Source organism: Argentina silus (genome assembly GCF_951799395.1).
Source record: "Argentina silus genome assembly, chromosome: 14".
Classification (NCBI taxonomy): domain Eukaryota; kingdom Metazoa; phylum Chordata; class Actinopteri; order Argentiniformes; family Argentinidae; genus Argentina; species Argentina silus.
Genome location: NC_139668.1, coordinates 20,990,204 through 20,998,063, shown reverse-complemented (window position 1 = coordinate 20,998,063; position 7,860 = coordinate 20,990,204).

Here is a 7,860-nt window from a genome sequence, read left to right as displayed (position 1 = left end):
CCACAACCCTAACCCTAACCCCTACCCCAACCCATGCCCTGATCCTAATCTTAACACTGGCCTCAACCCAGCCTACACTTCTATTCCCCACTCTCTTCCTCCCTCCAACCTTAACTCTACTTCTATTCCCTACTCTCTTTCCCCCCCTAACCTTAACCCTACTCCTATTCCCCACTCTCTTTCCCCCCCTTTGGTTCCCCCGACCCAACCTAGCATCTTGATTCCCTTAGTAACCACATTTTCACATAGAACAAAAATCTTACATCAGACTCTCAAACACAACTTTGTCACCAGCCAACAAACCTTTGCACCTCTACAATCATACAAGATCATTTCAGCTTACCGTAAAAATAAAAATCTACTAGACATTTTGGTTCACTCAAGATTCAGCAGGACATTGACACAACCCCTTCACCCTCATACCACTCACTTTAGACAGAGAAAATACATTAGTAATCCCCACAGTCGCACCTCATCCCCTATTTTAGACTCATTCACTTTAACATCCACCAACGTCATTTATATTATCACATGCACACTTTGTCACAAACACTACATAGGGGAAACAGCACACACCATAGAAACACGATTAAAACAGCACCTGTACAACATTAAAAAAGGTCAACTACAAACACACATAGTCACACACTTCCAAGAGCACTCCATCACTCACCTCAGCATATCAGGACTCCAATCAAACAGTTTATGGACCGTTGAGCAGCGGAGAGCAAATGAAAGGAGATGGATACATTTATTACGAACCATTGAACCCACAGGGCTAAATAAAAGATTTTAACAGATCACGTGTCAGTGTGAGTGATTGTGGGTTTCAATTGTTGTATATGTATATGTAAATATATATATGTGTTAATTTATAGAGGTGATACACCTTATTTATTTATACTCCCTTTACATCAGCACTTTTTATATCAGAATGTATGTGATGATTTATTATTTTATTATACTATATAGAGAAAGAGATTACTCTTTCTCCTTTTCATTATCACGTGTGTGATTGGTGTATTTTAGCACTTTGAAAATTAGCACTTATAAGAGATTTTGTGTGTTTTACAGTGTGTCTTCAGGATGGATTTAAGCACTTTTTCCTTTTACATCAGCACTTTTGGTATGAAATATTATGTCATTATGTATGGGTTAGGGTTAGGGTTAGGGGTGTGTGTGTGTGTGTGTGTGTGTGTGTGGATGTTCAGACACAAAGAAAAGGACAAACACAATGTATACATTCTCCTTGATTTATTGAAATAGAAGGGAGGGTATACTATAGGCCAGTGCAATACAGACTAAGCAGTCATTGTAAATCTAGCTATAAACTTCCCTAACCCTAACCCTCTAACCCTAGCCCTAAACCCTAACCCTAAACCCTTACCCTAACCCCCTAACCTAACCCTACCCTAACCCCAACCCTCTAACCCTGACCCTCTAACCCTCTAACACTAACCCTCTAACCCTGACCCTCTAACCCTGACCCTAACCCTCTAACACTAACCCCTAACCCTAACCCTCTAACCCTGACCCTGACCCTAACCCTCTAACACTAACCCTCTAACCCTGACCCTCTAACCCTGACCCTAACCCTCTAACCCTCTAACACTAACCCTCTAACCCTGACCCTGACCCTAACCCTAACCCAACCCTTAACCCTAAACCCTAACCCATAAACCTTAGTGCGCATGCGTCACATTCAGCTGAAATGCACTGCAATAGCAGTTGGTAACCACGGGAGGGCGCCATCACCACGGCCTTCTACCAGGGCTTTGTTGAATACTCGACTGAATTAAAAGGGTTAAGGTTAGGGTTAGCTACTGCTACTAACGTTAGGGTTAGCTACTGCTGACGTTAGGGTTAGGGTTAGCTACTGCTAACGTTAGGGTCAGGGTTAGCTACTGCTACTAACGTTAGGGTCAGGGTTAGCTACTGCTAACGTTAGGGTTAGGGTTAGCTACTGCTACTAACGTTAGGGTCAGGGTTAGCTACTGCTACTAACGTTAGGGTCAGGGTTAGCTACTGCTAACGTTAGGGTCAGGGTTAGCTACTGCTACTAACGTTAGGGTCAGGGTTAGCTACTGCTACTAACGTTAGGGTCAGGGTTAGCTACTGCTAACGTTAGGGTCAGGGTTAGCTACTGCTAACGTTAGGGTCAGGGTTAGCTACTGCTAACGTTAGGGTCAGGGTTAGCTACTGCTAACGTTAGGGTCAGGGTTAGCTACTGCTACTAACGTTAGGGTCAGGGTTAGCTACTGCTAACGTTAGGGTTAGGGTTAGCTACTGCTACTAACGTTCTATTACACTCAAGTTATTTTCCTTATGGATACAAACAAGAAACGAAAGACGCAAACTTACCATGTTGTCAAAGATGTTGTCACTGAACAGTCTGAAATAAATACATTCCTAACTCCAACAGTCTCAAATAAATACATTCCTGACTCCAACAGTCTCACATAAATACATTTGAAAATGTTAAATCGTTTGTTTGTTAGGGTTAGGGTTAGGGTTAGGGTTAGGGTTAGGGTTAGGCTGCTGAAACAAACCGACTCAAAGACTATAATACTTGATATTAGTGCGCATGCGTCACATTCAGCTGAAATGCACTGCAATACCAGATGGTAAACACGGGAGGGCGCCATCACCACGGCCTTCCACCAGGGCTTTGTTCAATATTTGACTGAATTAAAAGAAGAAAAAGTTTTGACACGCACTCCTCATGATGTAAATACATCCATTTTTTAAATTTTTCTAGTGTATCTCCACTTTTGGTTTGGTGGTGGGCTAACAGTCAGAAGATGTTGGAAACATTCCTTTTAGATTCTGGTCCATGATGACATGATTGTGATGTGTGACATGATCTTTGACATGATTTATTTTCTATCATTGTTTTATAGTTCTGAAATAACATGTGAAACCATTTCATGGCTCACTATTCTTTAGAAGTTTCTTTCTCATCACCACGGCCTTCTACCAGGGCTTTGTTGAATACTCGACTGAATTAAAAGGGTTAAGGTTAGGGTTAGCTACTGCTACTAACGTTAGGGTTAGCTACTGCTGACGTTAGGGTTAGGGTTAGCTACTGCTAACGTTAGGGTCAGGGTTAGCTACTGCTACTAACGTTAGGGTCAGGGTTAGCTACTGCTAACGTTAGGGTTAGGGTTAGCTACTGCTAACGTTAGGGTCAGGGTTAGCTACTGCTACTAACGTTAGGGTCAGGGTTAGCTACTGCTACTAACGTTAGGGTCAGGGTTAGCTACTGCTGACGTTAGGGTCAGGGTTAGCTACTGCTACTAACGTTAGGGTCAGGGTTAGCTACTGCTACTAACGTTAGGGTTAGCTACTGCTAACGTTAGGGTTAGCTACTGCTAACGTTAGGGTTAGGGTTAGCTACTGCTACTAACGTTAGGGTCAGGGTTAGCTACTGCTACTAACGTTAGGGTCAGGGTTAGCTACTGCTACTAACGTTAGGGTTAGGGTTAGCTACTGCTACTAACGTTAGGGTTAGGGTTAGCTACTGCTAACGTTAGGGTCAGGGTTAGCTACTGCTAACGTTAGGGTCAGGGTTAGCTACTGCTAACGTTAGGGTCAGGGTTAGCTACTGCTAACGTTAGGGTCAGGGTTAGCTACTGCTACTAACGTTAGGGTCAGGGTTAGCTACTGCTACTAACGTTAGGGTCAGGGTTAGCTACTGCTAACGTTAGGGTCAGGGTTAGCTACTGCTACTAACGTTAGGGTCAGGGTTAGCTACTGCTACTAACGTTAGGGTCAGGGTTAGCTACTGCTAACGTTAGGGTCAGGGTTAGCTACTGCTACTAACGTTAGGGTCAGGGTTAGCTACTGCTACTAACGTTAGGGTCAGGGTTAGCTACTGCTACTAACGTTCTATTACACTCAAGTTATTTTCCTTATGGATACAAACAAGAAACGAAAGACGCAAACTTACCATGTTGTCAAAGATGTTGTCACTGAACAGTCTGAAATAAATACATTCCTAACTCCAACAGTCTCAAATAAATACATTCCTGACTCCAACAGTCTCACATAAATACATTTGAAAATGTTAAATCGTTTGTTTGTTAGGGTTAGGGTTAGGGTTAGGGTTAGGGTTAGGGTTAGGGTTAGGCTGCTGAAACAAACCGACTCAAAGACTATAATACTTGATATTAGTGCGCATGCGTCACATTCAGCTGAAATGCACTGCAATACCAGATGGTAAACACGGGAGGGCGCCATCACCACGGCCTTCCACCAGGGCTTTGTTCAATATTTGACTGAATTAAAAGAAGAAAAAGTTTTGACACGCACTCCTCATGATGTAAATACATCCATTTTTTAAATTTTTCTAGTGTATCTCCACTTTTGGTTTGGTGGTGGGCTAACAGTCAGAAGATGTTGGAAACATTCCTTTTAGATTCTGGTCCATGATGACATGATTGTGATGTGTGACATGATCTTTGACATGATTTATTTTCTATCATTGTTTTATAGTTCTGAAATAACATGTGAAACCATTTCATGGCTCACTATTCTTTAGAAGTTTCTTTTGATCTTTTGAGATCTATATCTGACACAGGGTCACTGAGGAGTGAGACCCCCCAACCCCAAACCCTGTGGAGAGGGGCCCAGTGAATGTGGAGTGGAATGTGTGCAGGAGGGTCCGTGTGTCAGAGGAGATGCTGTAGAAGGACAGAGTGCCGGCCAGCCAGTCCAGATCCACTCCTACTCTGTGGGAGCCAGAGGAGGGGACAGGTAGTTGACTTTTCTTACTATTGTGCCAGGCAGAGTAACTGTCACCACAGACACCAGGACTTGTCATTGGCTCCCATCACACAGTCCCTCCCTCTCCTGCTGATTCCTTTATATGTCACTCCTATAGCAGCCCCTTCCCCACTCCACTCTCCCTCCCAGTAACGCGCCCAGTCAGACCCTCTCCACACAGCACCAGCTCCATAACCAGCACAGATGATCAGTGTCATCCTGAAACCAGCTGATTGGCTGATAATGAAGTGGTTGACTAACACAGCTGGAGCTGATTGCAAGGCGCTGAATTTAGAGAAGCTGTTGAACTGTTTGGTGCTCTTTGTTTCATGTTGAGTGACGAGGCCAACCAAACCAGTGTCGGACGCTTGATGCTACAATGTCTTCACATCTGATGGGGTGAGAAGAGAAAGAAAGAAAAAGAAAGACTGTTTATTTGCCATGCAATCAATTCACATCAATTGTTGGAATGGGTCTTTTTGCACACACCCCCCCCGAGACAACACACACGCACTGCACACCCCCCCTCCGAGACAATACACGTGCACACCCACCCAGGGAGAACAGAGCGCTGGGCTCTGGGCACAGGGTCAGCCAAGTCAGCGCCCCTGGAGCAATTCGGGGTTAAGTGCCTTGCTCAAGGGCACAACGGCAGTGGTAGGGACCTGGATATGCTGCCAGCAACCCTCCAGTCACTAACTCACATCCAGATCCCTCCTGGAGCGGGGATCGAACCAGCAACCTTCCGATTGCTGGCCGGCCTCTTTAACCTCCAGGCTACCTGCCGCCCCATTGATATTAGTGCGCATGCGTCACATTCGTGGCGGTGGCGGTGTTTGCTGTCTTTGTCTGGATTGAATTCCACTATTGTACCCAAGCAATTTGAATGCCCTGTAATAAGTGTGTCTGTCTCAGAAATGCCACCAGTTTGACAGTGATGGGGTCTATCCTCACCCTAATCCTAACCCTAACCCTAACCCTATCCTCACCCTAACCCTAAAATCCAAACCCACACGGCCTAATTTGAAAAACCCTGGGAAATCTACCCATATCTAACCCATTTCCTTGACAAATGGACAGCAGAAATACATATTCATCGATCGCCCAGTGTGGCAGAGATGTCTAATCCCAGTATGATTTCAAAAAGAAACTTTGATACACAAGGTTTTCTACATGAACTGTGTCAATGTGATCTACCCAGTGTTTCCTATGTTCCTGATGCTGAGTTGGCATTGTTCCTGTTTATTTCTGTGGCAGATGAGCATGCTCCAGTTAAAAAGTTGAGAATAAAAGATGGAGACAATTTATGGTTCTCTTCTGAGCTCTTAGAATGAATGTATCTTTAAAAAGATCCGAATAGTCTATTAGAAATACATTCCTAACCCTAACAGTCTCAAATAAATACATTCCTAACCCTAACAGTCTCAAATAAATACATTCCTAACCCTAACAGTCCCATAGAAATACATTGGAACATTTAAAAATGCATTTTGTTTTTTTTACGCTGCTGAAACAATCCGGAGTGCCAGATGTGTGAAAGGTTCAACCACTGAAGAGGAAATCTTCTCACATGGTTCTGCTTTCCTCCATTGGCCTCATGTGTTGTGCTGTCGACAGTCGACCACCAGATGGCGCCATGCAGCGTGTTTCTGCTCTCTCTTAGTAGCTGGAAAACTGAAGGAACAGATTTAATCCACCATCAACTCCATACACATTACATACATGACATCACATTACATACATGACATCACATTACATACATGACATCACATTACATACATGACATCACATTACATACATGACATCACATTACATACATGACATCACATTACATACATGACATCACATTACATACTGTTTTGAGGTTTAAATTGGCCAGAATGCCCCCCAAGACTCCCCCACTGATAATACATAGAAACACATGTTACTGTTGCTGTATTTACTGTCTAGTCTGACTTCAGTCACTGATAGATAGATAGATAGATAGATAGATAGATAGATAGATAGATAGATAGATTAAATACCATATATACCATTCATTGAATTAATCACTTTTCTCCCAGCCACCCACACAAAGATGCACATCTAAATGCAACATAAACATGTTGAAGCTCTCTTATCTAAGCTCTCTTATCTAAACTCTCTTATCTAAACTCTCTTATCTAAACTCTCTTATCTAAACTCTCATATCTAAACTCTCATATCTAAACTCTCATATCTAAACTCTCTTATCTAAACTCTCTTATCTAAACTCTCTTATCTAAACTCTCTTATCTAAACTCTCTTATCTAAACTCTCTTATCTAAGCTCTCTTATCTAAACTCTCTTATCTAAACTCTTATTTCACCTCATCAGCGAGATTTTTATATGATTTTTATATATTATATCAGATGATCTGGCTGATACGATCATTTTGATCCAGGCTCAACAGGCCTCTGGCGCCCCTTCTGGGGGACTTACGAAGGGTTAGTTTAGTCCAAAAGACATGTCGTAAACCAACAGGTGTGGCTGATGATGATGATGATGATGATGATGATGATGAAGATGATGATGGTGGTGATGATGATGATGATGATGATGATGATGATGGTGATGATGATGATGATGATGATGATGATGATGATGATGATGAAGAAGATGATGATGATGGTGGTGATGATGATGATGATGATGATGGTGATGATGATGATGATGGTGATGATGATGGTGATGATGACGATAGAATAAAATCGGAGAATAGAATAATTGTATTTTTCCCGGAGGGAACTTTAGGTTGTTGATGTTGATGATGACGATGATGATGATGACGATGATGATGTTGATGATGACGATGATGATGATGATGATGATGCTTACATATCTTATCATTATCATCATTATGTCACAAAAAATTCGAATAAATAATTGTGTTCATCAGAAACTCAAATGTTTCCTGTCAACAAAAGCACAACACTGTGATGAAACATTATTTAAAATGTTGCGAGAATCTTTTCGAGTAGGATACGTTTAAACTTCATAATAATGTGCCCATGATATTGCAAATAGTTATTAATAGTTAATACACATTTAATAGTTAATTATTAAAATAATAAACAA